General features: G+C 31.8%; 2 protein-coding genes across 6 annotated transcripts in view; one reads left to right on the forward strand and one right to left on the reverse strand.

The window, feature by feature from the left end:
• The window catches only part of LOC105218430 (tRNA:m(4)X modification enzyme TRM13 homolog), a 793,174-nt gene that overhangs the window by 773,314 nt on the left and 2,872 nt on the right, over positions 1 to 16,988 (forward strand). For all 3 annotated transcript variants that reach the window (XR_008469969.1, XR_008469970.1, XR_008469971.1), the window contains one exon: positions 16,576 to 16,899. The gene's annotated coding sequence lies outside the window, so the exon portion shown is untranslated. The remainder of the gene's footprint in view (positions 1 to 16,575; positions 16,900 to 16,988) is intronic.
• Positions 1 to 16,988, reverse strand: part of LOC105218112 (uncharacterized) — a 207,388-nt gene that overhangs the window by 84,228 nt on the left and 106,172 nt on the right. For 2 of the 3 annotated variants that reach the window (XR_008469966.1, XR_008469965.1), the window contains exon 1: positions 13,089 to 13,621. The exons of the other annotated variant lie outside the window; for it this stretch is intronic. The gene's annotated coding sequence lies outside the window, so the exon portion shown is untranslated. Of the gene's footprint in view, positions 1 to 13,088; positions 13,622 to 16,988 lie in introns of those variants that run through there. 3 annotated transcript variants of the gene reach the window in all.

Consider the following 16,988-nt stretch of genomic DNA (forward strand, 5'->3'; position numbering starts at 1 on the left):
GCAATATGCGTGTTTAGTGAATGGTTAATGATGATTATGCCTACGTATGATATGATTTGCAAGCTTACGCCTAGCATACACAAGCTCATCTCACATGCTCATGAATATGTTAATAGTTGACAACTACACGTGTCTCCGCCTGCATATCACAAGCACACTCAAAGTTTGAGTCAGCAAGCGTTATACTTTAAAATTGTCGCATGCGAGAGAGGGAGAGAGTGAGTGGATTCTAAGAAAATTTATATGCTGCCAACAAATGGGATTAGAGTAAAGCAAAACTGCAAATAACATGTAAATACCAATTTGTACTTATGCGAAGGTAGCATTTTGCCTTACAATCATTCAGCGTTATTATTTGCAGCACAAAAAAGTAATATTTTTGCTCTATTTACGCATTTGGGGTTTCGTCAAACATCAATATGTGTCATCAAAGAAACGCGCAGATATGAAAGAGCAGCAAAAAATTATTTCGAAAATGAGAAGCAGCACGACAACACGTACAAAAACAACAACAACACAACGCGCTGGTTTATGCCGAAAAAAGTACACGTGCACGAAATGCGCAAATAAAGGTGAACCAGAAAGTTGGGAAATAAGAAAATGAAAACCATACTTTGATTGAGGTAGCATGAATGGGAAAAAAATTTCGGAAATGTGCAAAATCCACTCTGTGTGCCTTATATTTATGTTTGTATGGAGCGGTTGCGGTTTTTGTGGCTTATAACTTGGAAATAAGGTATTTTTTACCTTTGGCATAAGTGTAGTATTGGAATTAGCAGCAAGAAAACAATAAAAAAAAGAATATTTTAAAAATATTGACCGAAATTTCTTGTGCTTCAAATAAAAATTAGTTGTAATGGATAGCATCAAATCTACACTGAAAAGTCATAACAATTAAGGAGTTATATACAGTTAGAATTTTCAAAAAAACCGATTTTTTTATTTCATTTTCTTAATGTTCATATGTTTAAGAATACACACAGAAAATTTCATATCGTTCCGGTGAATATTTTCAAAGTTACAAGCAAATGAATTTGAAAAGGCGTTTCAGAGTGCTTGGAAGTACAAGGTCCAAACTTTAAACGCGTTTTTTTTCAAAATGGTGTTTTCAAAGTCGGTGACCAACATTACTCGAAAACGGCTAGACTGATTAGTCTCAAATTTTAACACGACCTTCTTAAATATATTTCTTAGTAATTAATCGTAGATTTTTTCTCTCCGATAAATATTTTTTTTTTTATAAACAATTTAAGGCCGAAATTTCGGTGAATAATCGATTTTTTTTTTTCTTTTTTTGAGAAACCGCCATTTTGTCAAAAAATTTTATTTTGCTTATTCCTTCGATTAATTACTAGATTTAACATTATTTTAACGAAATCTGTTTGGTTTTTTTAATTTCGGATAATCCAGTTCCGAGATATAGTGGTCACCGCAAAACGTATTTTTTGAGAGGAGCTCCTGGAGATCAGCTGTAGCTCTTTCTCAAATAAATATTTTTACTAGTACTAAGTCTTAAAATACAGTTAAAAGATACCATAATATGTGTATAAATTTTTGGATCAATAAATTAAAAAGTTTTCTCAGAAAAAATGCTGGAAAATTCACTTTTTTTCGGCCGTCTAACTGTATATAACCTCTTAAAGCTTTTTAAAAATTTATATGTTTTAATGAAAATTCTATAACTCGAACTCTATCAAACTCGAAGTTTTTTTTGTGGATTATGGTGATTCGAGTTAGAGAAGTTCCACTGTGTCCAATATTTCAAAATACTGAGAAAAACTAGTGTTTGATGGCAGCGATTCTATATAAAAAAGCCATATCAATTAAGAAAAGTTGAAAAAATTTAGCATATCTTCAGGCGTCATACCTTTTAAATAATTATCAAGGAGTTCTTACATCTGATTTCATCTGAAAATTGTCTGCATACCACACAAGCGCCATGCTCAAGGGTAATTCAACTCTTTCAAATTAATAATCTCAGATATTATGAATAAAAGGCCTTTTCTGTTGACCTTTCCCAAATTCGGTTCAATATCTCACAAACCATTAGAGGATTCAACATTAAGGATTTATATATAATTTCATTACTGACTTAACAAATTCTAAAATACTCGATTTTACCCCCAAAAGTATGCAATAAAAAAATTAAATAATATATTGTGAAAATGGCGTTTCATACCTCTGCGAATATTAAAAATATGCTTGTAAATAAAAGTAGCCTACTTTTGGGAGCAAAACATAATGCGAAGAGAAAAGTAAATCTTAAAGTGAGCAACGCAGTTCGAATGAAATAACACTTAGAGAAGCTAATCGTAGCTTCGTAGAAATACTACTTGGGTCAGCTTATGGTAAAGAATGATTCAAGTGGTTCAGCTTAACCGGCTGCGCAACATTGTAGATTATTGTAGAACGCATCAGACGATATTTTCGAGTAGTCTAGGAGATTATTTATTGGACATTAATACGCTTTTAACAAAAAATTATTTAAAGCTATATATGAAACCGGTGAGTTACTTAAGGGGTTATGTGGATATCAGAGGCTAAAAACAAGGGTATTTTTAGATATTATTTTAAATATATACAATCATATATCTCACAACAATTCAGCGTGTCAAAGATATATATTTAAATAGTATTTTATGAAATATTTATTTAAAAATTCCGAAAACTCAGCCGTTGGCAACTCATCTCCCTGGACGTGTTCAAAAAAAAAAAGGTCTTGCTGTAGACATCGAATATTGAAATTTTGAAACCCACCTAACTTTGAATAAAAAATTTAAATAAAAGCAAGTCTGAGACCGAAAAAAATTAACAAAAGTACACAGAAAAACCAATAACTCTTCACGTGCCACACAGATACACGCATTTAAGTGTTAATTGATGAGCTTGTTTGTATGCCAACACCTCGTTGCGTCAACACACAGGCAAACACACCTCCCTAGTAATATAAATATCAGATTATGTGCAGCTGGCAAATCCGTGCAAGTTTCTGCCAAGTCGACAGTTACACACAACCGCACAGTGTTGTCGCCATTGTCTGTTTGCCTGTCGTCAAGGCTGCTGTCGCTTGTCTGCTGGCAACTGTATTAGGTGTCAACGCCAAATAAACGAATATGAAATTTCAGACTGGCGCGTGTGTATTTGTGTGTATAAGTGTGTGTGTGAATGCGTAAGAAGAGCGCATGAAAGGAGAAAAAAAATTAAAATGAATATAAATCCTGTTGAGAAAATTCAGCTGACACAGTAGATTTGTGTATACACGCCTGCGAATGGCGGTAGATAAGATATGAAGTAGCAAGCTGAGCGCATTAATTTTTATATTTCCTTTTTATAATTTTTGATATTTTCTTTTTAACATAATTTTTTTATTTTTTTTTTTTAATATATTTTAAAATATTTTTTCCTTTATATTCCTCCTTCATATTACCACTTTCGCAATGCAAATATATTTTAAGAATTTTTTTTTATGTTTTATTTTAATAAAATTTCATTGCTTGCAGCTGAGCAAATCAAATTTTGCGCTCACTGTTCTTCACTGTTTATTTATGAGCATATTGCGTGTTCCCTTGCCTCTACTAGGTATGTCATGGCGTATGAGTGATATTTGTCAAACACCTGCCAGCAATACATTACAGCCGCGCGACACGTCTCGAGCAATGCAAACAAATGGCGACTCGCTGTATCTCTATTATTTAGTTTCGCAAAATTTTATAAATATTTTTTCTCCGCAGTACAACAACAACAACAACAACTGCGCAGCGAAGTTGTTAAATTACGGTCAAAAACTTCGGCAAAAAATTGAGTGCCAGGCTTGCAGCTAGCGCTTAGCAGCAGCAGCGAACAGCTGTCAGCGCATGACAACGTCTTTCAAAATTCGTGAGCACACGAAAATCATGAAATGAAAATATCACAAAACTAAAAGGAAGGACGGAAGAGGACAGGACACGAATTCGCACGCGCGCGCGCTGTGAAACTTTCATTGTGAACTTTGCTGGCTACTGCTGCGCGACGTTGATAAGCGGCGCGTGCGTTCTACTTTTGTACGAAGTTGCGCGTCCTTACTTCCTCACTAACACACACAGAGAGAGGTCTTCATATGTATGTATATGTGTTACTTCCCGTTATGTGGCGCGCGCTCTTTGTCACTTTTATTGAGTGACATTTTTAATGCAGATCGCGTACATGACAGCGCCAACAACTATGGTAGCGACAAAAATAGCTGCTACAATACAAAAAACAACAACACAATAAACGCTGCGACAGTTGAAAGTTTTGCTGCGCCAGTATTTATTATGGGCAAAAGTAAGGAAGCGAAACTGATCTCATTAGGCGGTACTCTACATTTTGTGCTCGTCGCTTTGTGAGGCGGATGTTATAGTTACTTACGGTTATATATAACCATAAAAACAAGCATATATGACTCCTATGCACACATACACACAGCCAGCTATGCTCACTTTCCTTTGCACAGTTATGTGGCAAGGCCTTTGATATCGCACCGCAAATGTAATTACACTGCAGTGGTATTGCGAAACTGCGCTATATAACTGTATATATATATAGCTACTAACTGACTTATGTACATAATGTAAGTGGCGTTATGACAATGGCGTGAAATTGCATTACAAAGTGCACCGTTATACAGCCACTTTGACGGCAAGTTGACAGGCGTGTGTATGTGTGTGTGTGTGCATTTAAAGCGACCGAAATGTCACCGTAAAAGCTTTCAAATAAACTGCATTGCACATTGTCATAATGAGATATTCATTATTCATTTTTAGTCCTTCGTGTGTGAGTGACAGTTTTAAACTGCGCAACAGACAAACAGGTGATGGCAGTCATTTTTGTTTTGTACTGGGTAGCAACGCGGTTTAAAATTATTTTTGTCATTAATGATTAAAAAAAAAATAAATCTTTACTTAAATGACATATTTAATATTAATAATTATAAAATATTAATTATGTGGCAACCCTGATTTAAAATACAATGGAACTTTCATAACTCGAAGATATCCATAACTCGAACTTGTGTATTGACAATAGCGTTTAGAAAACAAGTTTCATAGAAATTTTCTTCTATAACTCGAAGTTCTCCATAACTCGAACTCTTGAAGAGACAATAGAAAGCAACTTTCATAGAAATCTCCTTCCATAAATCGAACTTTTCGACCAGGGCATAACACAAAATTTCGCGGCTATGTACAAAGCGTTACATAGCTCGTATCTGGCAATACTATACATCTTTGAAAGGTCTTGGCATAACCCACAAAACATCGCTATGCATGACATGATTAGTTTTCATATTGCGTTCAACAGTTATAGACGTGGAAACATGAAGTTCGCTAACGCCGAAATTCGCGCTATTTTAAACTTTTCTATCACTTCGGACTGCGGAGGAATGGTTTCAACGATTCAGAGCGGGTGAAAACGACGCCACGGATAAGCCAGCCGGCGGAAGACCTGTGACGACGAATACCGATCAAATCATGGAAAACATCGATTTAGACCGGCATGTGGCATCATGGTGACTGGCGACGAAAACTGGATCACATACGACAATATCAAGCGAAAACGGTCGTGGTCGAAGTCCGGTGAATCGTCCCAAACAGTCCCCAAGCCGTTATTGACTGCCAGGAAGGTTTTTCTGGGTGTTTTGGTGGGATTGGAAAGGAGTCATACACTACGAATCCACCGCTTGAAGCAGGCGATCGACCAGAAGCGTCCAGAATGGGACAACAGGAATGGTGTAATGTTCCACCAGGACAAACCCAGACCACACACTTCGTTGATGACTCGTCAGAAGCTACGGAAGCTCAGATGGGAGGTTTATCGCATCCACCATATATCCGGGACAAGGTGCCAAGTGATTAACTGTTCATGTCCTTGGCGAACGACCTTGGTGGTGTAAAGTTGAACTCAAAACAGGCTTGTGAAAAGTAGATGTCTGAGATTTTCGCAAATAAGGATGAAGGTATTATGAATTTGCCGTCTAGATGGAAACAGATTATCGAGCAAAACGGCGCATATTTGAACTTAACACTTTTACACTATAAAGCATTGAATAAATAGGAAAAAATCGGAAGGGGGATATTTGCCAACCTAATATATAAATAAATATATTTTTAAGCATTTTTATCGCTTGGACGTATTAAAATTTGATTTAAATAAAAAATAATTTTAATCAATTGAAGTGGAAAATTACAATAAGTGGCAACCCTAGTTAAAAGTACTATAGTTAAGAAAGTACTGAAAGCCTACTAAATCGTAGTAATATTTACTGAAGCTTTTAAAGAAATATAAAAATAATAATTTTCCCACTGGTGGCAACCCTATAAAAACATTTTAGAGCTTTTTTTTATAAATTTCGAATTTTTAATATTTTACTCAACAAAAAATATTATTTATTCAATGTATATGAAGCCTTTCATGTCTCAGACTGTAATATTTATGTCTCTATATACTCGCAGTTACTTTAAATAAAACAATTTTTTGGAATAGAAATAAAACAAGTTCCAAACCAAATTCTACCTCCAATTTGATTTCCTCTATCATTATTGCCCACCAATGACCTCGGCAATAACAAAAAGTAACAGTAATTGGGCCACTGCAAGTTTAGCTTATTTACAGCGCCAACGCCACAGAGTGCACAAACTTTGAGTGCCCCCCTAGTAATAGATATTTAAGTGTGAAGAGTATTCGAATAAAACACAAATCTCTCTTAATAGCTATCGAAGTTGAGTAAAAAGTGCAAAACTTCACAAAAACACACACACACACGCACGCACGCATATATGCGAGCACAGCTCTGCGCGTGAGTTAAAATGCAGACACAGCACCGTTACAAGTTGTAAAGAGCAAAAGTTGTAAATTTGTTTTTGTTGAGGTGTGAATCGTTTGAAAATCGTTACATAACCACAACCCCCACTCTGCTTCTCCACTCCTTACTGCCGCTTAACGGTCTTCACTGCTCTCTCACCACCGCTCAAATGCTTTGCCCGTTGCGGTGCACATTCGAAAGTAGAACAATGCAACTATTTACCAAAATGCGATCGATTGCACTTATTGCAATTACCGGGAAGCCGAACACACACACACACACACAGAGGCAAGCTTATATGACTACAAGTGCTTGTCAGTGTGTGTGTGTGTGCCAAAGTTGTAAAATGGCAAGTAAAAATTGGTAGACAATAGCGAAAAAGCTGGAATAATTGCGGCAAATGCTCGTAAATCGCTTGGTAAGCAGCACACAGCTGCAAGGCAAGTAACGGTAGAATAGCGCACAAAGCACACATGTGCAGCGTCGCGGCAGCGGCAGCCCTAATTAAGTAATTCACTCCAAGAAGGTTAATAGCGGATTTGACGGCAGACAAATGTGGGTGTTTGATTTGATTAATTAGCCAACTACAAAATGCGAAATGTGTGCGATGATAAAGGAAGGTGTGCACTCCCAGTGGCAGAGAGAGCACAGAGCACAAAGTTCTTTGGCTTTGATTGGTATTTTGTTGGAAGGCAATAAATTAGAGGTTTTACTTCAAGTTGTGGTACTCGTATACACCGTTAAGCTGATTTGAAATAAAATAAAATAAAATTAAAATTAAAATTAAAATTAAAATTAAAACTAAAATTAAAATTAAAATTAAAATTAAAATTAAAATTAAATTAAAATTAAAATTAAAATTAAAATTAAAATTAAAATTAAAATTAAAATTAAAATTAAAATTAAAATTAAAATTAAAATTAAAATTAAAATTAAAATTAAAATTAAAATTAAAATTAAAATTAAAATTAAAATTAAAATTAAAATTAAAATTAATATTAAAATTAAAATTAAAATTAAAATTAAAGTTAAAATTAAAATTAAAATTAAATTAAAATTAAAATTAAATTAAAATTAAAATTAAAATTAAAATTAAAATTAAAATTAAAATTAAAGTTAAAATTAAAATTAAATTAAAATTAAAATTAAAATTAAAATTAAAATTAAAATTAAAATTAAAATTAAAATTAAAATTAAAATTGAAATTAAAATTAAAATTAAAATTAAAATTAAAATTAAAATTAAAATTAAAATTAAAAAAAATAAAATATTTTGTTGGAAGGCAATAAATTAGAGGTTTTACTTCAAGTTGTGGTACTCGTATACACCGTTAAGCTGATTTGAAATAAAATAAAATAAAATAAAATTAAAATTAAAATTAAAAATTAAAATTAAAATTAAAATTAAAATTAAAATTAAAATTAAAATTAAATTAAAATTAAAATTAAAATTAAAATTAAAATTAAAATTAAAATTAAAATTAAAATTAAAATTAAAATTAAAATTAAAATTAAAATTAAAATTAAAATTAAAATTAAAATTAAAATTAAAATTAAAATTAAAATTAAAATTAAAATTAAAATTAAAATTAAAATTAATATTAAAATTAAAATTAAAATTAAAATTAAAGTTAAAATTAAAATTAAATTAAAATTAAATTAAAATTAAAATTAAAATTAAAATTAAAGTTAAAATTAAAATTAAATTAAAATTAAAATTAAAATTAAAATTAAAATTAAAATTGAAATTAAAATTAAAATTAAAATTAAAATTAAAATTAAAATTAAAATTAAAATTAAAATTAAAATTAAAATTAAAATTAAAAAAAATAAAATATTTTGTTGGAAGGCAATAAATTAGAGGTTTTACTTCAAGTTGTGGTACTCGTATACACCGTTAAGCTGATTTGAAATAAAATAAAATAAAATAAAATTAAAATTAAAATTAAAAATTAAAATTAAAATTAAATTAAAATTAAAATTAAAATTAAAATTAAAATTAAAATTAAAATTAAAATTAAAATTAAAATTAAAATTAAAATTAAAATTAAAATTAAAATTAAAGTTAAAATTAAAATTAAAATTAAAATTAAAATTAAATTAAAATTAAATTAAAATTAAAATTAAAATTAAAATTAAAATTAAAATTAAATTAAATTAAAATTAAAATTAAAATTAAAATTAAAATTAAAATTAAAATTAAAATTAAAATTAAAATTAAAATTAAAATTAAAATTAAAATTAAAATTAAAATTAAAATTAAAATTAAAATTAAAATTAAAATTAAAATTAAAATTAAAATTAAAATTAAAATTAAAATTAAAATTAAAATTAAAATTAAAATTGTTTTCTATGAAATTTTAATTTAGGCAGCTTTTCATTAATTCTACCTAAAAAAATTAACTAAAATCCCACTTTAGTAAAATTTAAATTTTAAATAATTAAATTACATCGAACACCTACAAACCGTCTAATGTAATGAATTGTCTATGAATTATCACACCTTACTGGGAGACGCAGTGCGTAACAAAAGTGTCGTTAATTATGTAAATGAAGGCATAAAATCATAATGTTAGCAAACACGTGTAAAACACAAACAAACTAACATACATGCCTACTAATATATAAGCATTATAGATATTATGTAGACAGTTGCTCTTTGAGTACCACACAAAAGCACAATAAATTTGCATGCATACTAGTAGATATGTAGCTATGTGAGCTTCAATTAACTTCATTGTATGTGTGTGTGTGTGCCAACATTTCAGGCATCGACAGCCAACAGTTGACACGCTCTGTCTCCTACTTGTTATCCAGCAGGCCTCCCGCGGCAGAAATTTAGTTCGCTGGAAATTAGTTTAATAAAGGATATGACCAGTCTAATGCTTGACGAAATGTACGCATAACAATAATGAAGATGAAGCGATAGACACTATGAAGGAAAGCGCGCTGTTGTCTGCGTGCGAAATTATGAGACAGATAACAGTGTAGCTAACTAAGCGCCAGCGAAGAATGTGTCTTTCTGCACAATTTTTCGCATATGATTAAGTGCGAATGATAAGAAAATATAAGGAGACGGAAAGAACTATAAGAAATGTGAGTTTTTATTGACAGTAAAAGATGGTTTGAAAACTCAGGAATATTTCTTAAATTGCATATTTTACCTTCGAATATTTTTGTTAATTGAATGACAAATAATGTCTTTAAGAAATCTAAAAAATAAATATTATAAATTTCATTTTTAAACTTTTCATAGTTTTAGGAGTGTCTATAAATATTTATTAAAACGGTCTTGTTTCCTTCATTATTTCCATGCGCGAGCGATTATGAGGCCCACTTTAAGACAGTTTTGATATCAAAATATTTGGAAGTCTGGAATGTAGCATATTTCAACAACTATTATAGCCGAATAATTGGCACAAATTAAACCGAAACCACGCTAAAATAGACTCATACAGGAATACGAGTAGATAATGTAATTTATAGCTAATTTTCTAAAATCTAATGTTTAAAAAAAAAAAAAAATTTTTTGGACTTAAGGGGTTAGGGGTGGTCTGGATTTAAAAAAAAAAGCAATTTTTTACATTTTCGATAAGTTTAATATCTTTAAAATATTCTCCTATAATTACTTTTCGAGTTATTCGACAAATAACAAAGAGCGCTCGGGCACCCCGAAACGCTCGGATGAAACTTTAATTGCGTTTTTCTCAAAACTTTCTTTAACTGGTGACAACTGTAACTCGAAAACCACTCAGCAGATTTTAATGAAATTTCTACAGCTTTCAGCTATGATTTTTAGAATATATAATTATACTTGGCCAGATCGAAGCTTTTTTTGTTTTTAAAAAATTTCGATTATAAAGACCCATTAACTCTGGATTATTTCCCAAAAATTCAGCAAGAATTTCCTGAGGCCGACATTTTTTTAAGTTTTGAAAAAAAAACAAAAATTTTCGGTCAGGTCCAGGATTATCCATTTATAAAACTAATTTTACTTATCCGATTGATTTGAGATGTATCTCCAAGGACTTATGATTGTCATTGCAAGGATCTTTTTTAGGAACTGGGTCAACACAAACAGCTATAACTTTGGAAATTAAAACGTTTTTTATCAAATTTTCGTGACTTCAAGTTAAAATATTGTGCAATAATTCCATTACATGATTTAATAGTAAACACAAAATTACTGAAAATTTACATTTTTTGTGTCTCTGACTACCCCTAACCGCTTAAGCACTAAAATATAGGTCCTAAAACCATTATTCTAAATATTTTACATGGACCTTGCTTACTCCTTTGCCCTCAGCTAAGCTTTCTAAATAAGTGAATATGGTTTCAAAAAATTCCAATTACCAAAAGAGTTTGAATTTATTGGAAATTATCAGCAATTTAATTCCACTGTTATATTAAATTCAACACTATAAATAAAGCTTATAAATTTACTTGAATATACCATAAAAAGACAGTAATTATTTGACTACCTATACACTGACACACCCACCATTATTTTTGTGACACGCGCTACACATTAAGCAAAAGCATTAAATGGTTTTCAATACTACAATTTGTCGCAACAATCAACTGACAAACACAATTACAGGTAACTCATACGCCATGGCAACACACACAATTTAATAAGACATATCATATACAACCCTATAAACTAGCACTTCCCACGCCAGCACACGCATGTAATTAAAATGTCTACAAGATATTCTGTAGACAACAGAATTATAACAATTTTGCTGCCAACACTTTTGCTAGGCTGCGTCTACTTACTAAGTAATTACGGACACACGTGTACGCAAGCATTTTAATGTACAAGTGAAATCCGTGCGGAAAGCGCTTATTGTCTGCAGCTTGATGTTTTATTAAAATGCATTAAATATTCATAACATTGAGCGAGCGTGGAACACGGTATTCATTTCTTTATGCTTAAAAGCGTGCAAAGGCAAAAGTTAAACAGGCGAAAAGGCGCAAGAAAGTGCTTGAATGGATGGATGATAGTGTTATGAGGAAAAATAAAAACTTTGGAGGTTTTAAGGTAGAGATGAGATGGTGAAAAGTGGTTGTGTGTGGATAAAAAAGTATAAATGGTTGTATATTTGGGAGTGGGTATATATTAAGAGCTTAATAGTGCCTCAACCTGGACTTTTAGTATGGATTTTAGATGCATAGCGGTTTAAAGCGAGGAAAAAAAGTATTTTTTTTTTTCAATAAAAATTTTGATTTTTGTAGCACTTTATGCTATTTTTATTGATATTTCAAGCCAATAAAAGAAAGCTTTCAGTATATTTCATTCTTTATAGCTCAATAAATAGCCAATTCCCGTATAAAATATTGTATATCGCTGTGGATATGTATGAGTATTTCCTCTGTATATAAACAGTTATACATGCATGCATAGAGCACATTTAAAGCAAAATAATATTATGTATAATTTATACTGCCAAATATTTTATGATTGCGGTAGCCATTAATACTTGCCACTAAATCAGCACGCCTACCTCTGCTTGTATATATCAATTCAAATAAACTAAATTCACACTACTTACAGTTGCGAACGGTGATTATAACAAACATACCTGAATAGATATATACATATAAATATATATAAATATATAATATTTACAAGCATGTATATATATATATATAGTTTTATATAAAAACCGTTGTGCGTGTCTCTGAGGCTTAGCTAATCAACAACGCACGACGCTACTTTCGCTCAAATTCTAATAAACGCCTCCTCTGCTGCTGCTCTTCTTCTACTCTCTTACATACAGTCCTTTTGTGCGTCTGTCCGCATTACAGTTACACCTGTAATTACATACTAACTTATACATACATATATACATATATGTATGTTTGGACACACACAAGTAAAGACAAGCATTTTTCGCCTCAGCTGATTAATGTGATGTTGGCACAATAAAAGAACACAACACATAGAACTCATAGGTATATATATAATAGTTGTTTTCTTTAAATAATTTTGAAACACTATACATATATTATGTATATACATATATATATAATTCAATTTCAAATACATATATACACATATTAACACAGCTCAACTCAACTCAAAGCGAGCAACAAAAATTTCAATTTCAGCCTCCTTTATTTTGCCTCATACGTTTTTTTTTGTTGTTGTTATACATTTATTTGCCTTCATATTTTCATTGCTTCCTTTTATGTATATACACACACTTTTATATATTAACACACACACAAATACTCATACACTTTTGCACGCTTTTAAATACACATACACAAAAATTTCTTATACACTTGTCACATTTTTTGTTGTTGTTATTATTTCTTTTCTTTTTTTTCTACATTATTTCTGCTAGTTGTGTATAGGCTGGCTGGCTGGCTGGCTGACTGTCTCGGTTGTGGCCAGCATGTAAGCAGTGCTGGCGCGCGCGCTTGACTTGCTCGTCGTTTGCGTCGTTTGTACCGTTTGTATTGAATGTTTCGCGGATACTAAATTCCGTTGCATGCCCCATTCGTTGTGGCACAGTCGCTGTGCGTTGATAGCGCAGGACATGCAAAGGAATGTGTATTGTGTGTTGTGCGAGCCGCATGCGCTTCACTTGAGTGAAAGCGCAACACATTTGAGTGGAAGCACTTTCTTTTTCTTTTTTTTTTTGTGAATGGATATATAGCTTAGGGTGTCGTGTGCTTTATACTCATGCCACACCGCAATTGATTTATCAATGCTTTCCGGTATTGGATGTTACGCGTATTTGCGTTATTTATTTATTGCCATCTTTTTATTTATTAGCTTGGCAGTTAGTTAGAGGTTAACTTAGTGGGCTAAGACAATGAGTTTTGGAGTGGATAGGATCATAAAGCTTTTTAATATAAAATTTAATATTAATAATAACAAGAAAAGGCGTTACTCATACGCCTAGGCGAACCACTAAAATACCAAATATTTTAAATTAGATAAAAAATTACTACAACAATATCATTTGCCAAAAATAAATCTTTGTAGCAAATAATTCATTCCTCGACAATCTAAATTTTGCTGTAGTTTAGAGAGCTGCTACTACTGCTGGTAGTACAACATATGCGAAACTCTCTTAAGATGTTAGGGTTGGGCAGTGATACGAAAAAATGAAAATTTTCAGTATTTGTTTTGCTATTAAATCATGTTATTTTACAAAAGTAATAATTAGGCATTATTACACGATGTTTTGACTTGAAAACGTGAAAGTTTGAAAAAAAATATAATTCCAAAGTTATAGCTGTTTATGTTTACCCAGTTCCAAAAAAGGTGCTTGCGGTGACAATCATAAGTCCTTGGAGATTCATCTAAACTCAGTTGGATAGGAAAAAATAGTTTTAAAAAATAAAAGAAATAGATAATTCTGGGCCTGATCGAAGTTTTTTTGTTTTTTTTTTTCAAAATTAACAAAATGACGGCCTCAAGAAATATTTTTCTAGATTTTCGAAAAAAAAAATCGACAGTTAATTGGTCTTAAAAAATCGAAATTTTTGAAAAAATATGTTTTCTAAAAGCTGTATAAATTTCATTAAAATCTACTGAGCGGTTTTCGAGTTACAGTTGTCACCAGTTAAAAAAAACCTTAGTTTTGAGAAAAACGCATTTAAAGTTTCACCCGAGCGTTTAGGAATGCCCGAGCGTTCTTTGTTATTTGTCGAATAACTCGAAAAGTAATTATAGGAGAATATTTTAAAGATATTAAACTTAACGAAACTGCAAAAAAATTAAAATTTATCTTTTTCAAAATCCTGACAAACCCTAACCCCTAAAAAAATATAACTTCGGAAGATTTTGTGATTCCCAAAATTATGTTACTAGCTTTGAATATCTTTTTCGACCGATGTATAAGGTTCTGTCCAAATTTTTATTTTGTAAAAAAAAAAAACCTATAGGATTAAAAATTCCAGTATTTTAATGAAAGTCGGGGACGGCAGGTCAGTCATGTTTCATAGCATGCACAGGTCACACAGCAGAGAGTAAAAACCAAATTTATGACCTTTAACCCCACCAAATCATTTCCTATGTACATGAAATTGTATAAGGTACCATGATAGGCAGATACTAGAAGAAGAGTATACGCAGAGGTAAAGAGTCCTCTTATAACAATGTTTATTAAATTTGAATAAGAGATAAGAAAGGTGATGGTGTCTTATCTGAAGTTATCCAAGGGAATCTATTGAAAATTGAAACCTGAAACTTACAATTGAAAAAGGAAGTAAGATCGGTTTACAGATTCTAGAGCAAACTGCATATTATTCGACTTAAATTGTGGAGTTTTCGACTACCAATAGAGTAAACGTTTACAAAGTTGCCTTATTTGCCATTTTCAGATTAAAAAACACCAACCAACTATCTGGCTCAATGTCGCCACCAGAATTTTAAAGACATTCACATGAAGAATATGAGGAAAGTCTCGACTTGTAATTTCCAATAAATAATAAAAACATTCTGATTTTCCCATATCAACCTACAGCTATCCCAAAGCAATCGTTTGTCTCTCTCAAACAATTATTTTCACATAATTTATTGCAAATTATTTCTTAAGAACTTTGTTATCAGAGCTTCAAGAAAGAAAATCCTCTCGCAAAAAACAACTTAACATGAATGCTTTTATGATTTAATTAAAAGCGAAGAAAATTAAAGTTTGCTCTGCACTCTCGCAGCGCAACATAAGCAAAGAAGCTTTTACGAAGTAAAACATAAAATTACATGCGCTCAAGTAGAGAGCAAACAAAATTAAAGCTTACAAAGAAAGCTTGCACTCAACACAAGCAGAAGAAGGCTTTTAACAAAAAACGCTCAAGCTTGCAGCAAAATAAGCACTCAAAGTGTCAGAAGTATTCAGGAGCACACACACCTATACATATATATACTTGAGTTTTTATTTATATATAACTAAATGGAAAACTGAGACTTTTTGTGTGCTGAACGCTTTTGGTGCTAGTGCTGCCACATATTGATATAATAAAAGGGTAAACACAAAAAAAACTCGCAAAAAGGTAAGCATAACAATGGCAACAACAACAACAACAACACACCATGGTAAATGTTTGTTGTGAGTAAAATGCTGCATGCCAAACAAAAGAAAATTGAAGAGCGCAAAGTAACAGAAGAAAAAGCAAATTTTTGCGGAGCTGAGAAGGATTCATATGAAATTTCTGTATGTATGTTTGTAAGTATTTATGTATATTAATATTCTATTATATATAAATATGCAGGCGCGCGTGTGTGCTTCATTGCAAAACTGACAAAACTGTGCAGCAGCAAAAACACCGGCAATCGGCGCATTTCATTGGCCAAGGTAAACAAGGCAACGCGAGTAAACACTAGCGAAGGCTCAAAGCAGGCAGCAAAAAAAGTTGCCGAATACAATAGCAACAACAAACATTATAAATTTCGCTTAAATGACAGCCAAAGCGTCAATTTTGTAAAAGCTGAAATTTATTTCGGCAACAGACTCGCTACCTCCTGCAAAAGACTTAAATTAAAGCGCGACAGGAGTAGACGAAAAAAAATGCGATTGCAACAAAGGCGAATCACAGAAAGAAGAAGTAGAGTATGGAGCAACAGCAGAAAAAGCGAAATGCGAAATTAAAATCAGAAAACTTTGCTGATTACCTGCCATGCTCAACGCCTCTGCCGCTGCTGCAGCAACGCGCTTTATGTTAATATATTATTACAATGCTTCGTATTATTATTGTTGTTGTTGTTGTTGTTGAGAAAAAAACTTCATTTTTTTCTTGCAGTATTAGCAGTCACTTCTCGCATTTCAACAACAACGGCTGATAAAAGAGGAAGCTGCACAGCGCTGAACTGGATGGCAACTCGTCTGCTGGCATAGCGTGAAGGCCGTGCGCCGCAAGTTGAGGGATGGGTAATTAAAGTATTGTATTGATTAAATGGCATTGAGCGGTTTTATGCAATTTTCTGGTCAATATGAGTAGCTGAAGGCGGTAAAGAAGAGAACTGAAAAGTGCCAGAGGAGTGGCAGCTACAGATGTAGAGGGAAGCAAAGCAAATATAATATGAAGTGTGCGTATTTCTGCACCATGAGTGTATGAGATGCATAAGTAAGTAAGTGTTTTTCACTATTACATAAGGAATTTAAGGAAAGGAGACATACATTGTCCCTCCGACACCTTATAATGCCACAGTTCCA

This window comes from Zeugodacus cucurbitae, chromosome 2 (genome assembly GCF_028554725.1).
Source record: "Zeugodacus cucurbitae isolate PBARC_wt_2022May chromosome 2, idZeuCucr1.2, whole genome shotgun sequence".
Taxonomy (NCBI): Eukaryota; Metazoa; Arthropoda; class Insecta; order Diptera; family Tephritidae; genus Zeugodacus; species Zeugodacus cucurbitae.